This window comes from Sinocyclocheilus anshuiensis, unplaced genomic scaffold, assembly GCF_001515605.1.
Source record: "Sinocyclocheilus anshuiensis isolate Anshui unplaced genomic scaffold, SAMN03320099.WGS_v1.1 scaffold124, whole genome shotgun sequence".
Lineage (NCBI taxonomy): Eukaryota > Metazoa > Chordata > Actinopteri > Cypriniformes > Cyprinidae > Sinocyclocheilus > Sinocyclocheilus anshuiensis.
In genome coordinates, this window is record NW_015554082.1 from 1,714,906 (window position 1) to 1,716,085 (window position 1,180).

Sequence of the window (1,180 nt, forward strand, 5' to 3'; positions counted from 1 at the left end):
ATTTAAATATAATGTAAATGTAAATAACAAAACTAAATTGAAATTTTAAAACAAGCCCCAAATCAAATAAATAATTAACACAAATAAAATAAATATCTTCATATAAGCAAAATAAGGCTTTGTCTGTGCTCTTTCCATTTAAAATTAGAGGCTACAACTGCATTTTAATCATGATCCAAACAAAGATGCTGCATACATGCAACATGAGCAGTTTTTAAACTAAATTAAATTGTGTAGTTTCGAAATTTGAAGCAAAAACAGAATGGTTTGACTTCAGTTTTGTGAAACTATAAATAAAAATATCTGCATGAAACTGCAGAGCTGAATGAGATGCAGATTCACTCTCTGCCAGCAGGTGGCGCTTAAAGTGTTTCCTGGTTTCCGCTGTAAACAAAGCAGCGCTGAACTTACGAACTTTAATATGCATTATACAGAGGCAAGAGGAAAATAAAAAATACCATCTAAACTTTTCTAAAGACAGCAAGTTCCCCTCAGACATGCATTCATATAAACTCCTACCCCTAAATTAATCGCGATTTGTTTAGCATCTCAACCGATTTGAATCGTCACATATTTGAATCGATTTTCAACCGGCTCGCAGTTAATCGTTACATCCCTATTGAACAGGCTGTTACCTTGAAATCCACTGCAACATGATCAAATACAGATAACACTTGAGTCATGCAGATAAGGAGGATTTCAGGTATGATGACATACTCAAATAATTATACATATTAATTACGTTTAGTATATAAAATGTGCATCCATGTGTATTGGGATGTTATGGTGTATTGGAAGCCTGTCTGAAACCTTCATTTCCTTATGAGGGAACTGGGCAGCAACTGTCTTCGGCTTTGGGCGCAGCAGATGGTCTCTCTGTCAATGTCGGCCAGTAAAGTTTATCTACCATACTCTAAATCAGTGGTTGTCAACCAGGAGGCCTCGGCAGACTTCCAAGGTGGGCACAACATGACTTCAAATTTTGTTAAAGGGGTCATATGATGTTGCTAAAAATAACATTATTTTGTGTATTTGGTGTAATGAAATGTGTTTATGCGGTTTAAGGTTCAAAAAACACAATATTTTCCACATACTGTATATTATTGTTTCTCCTCTATGCCCCCCCTTTCTGAAACGCGTCGATTTTTACAAAGCTCATCGGCCTGAAAAGCGAGGTGTG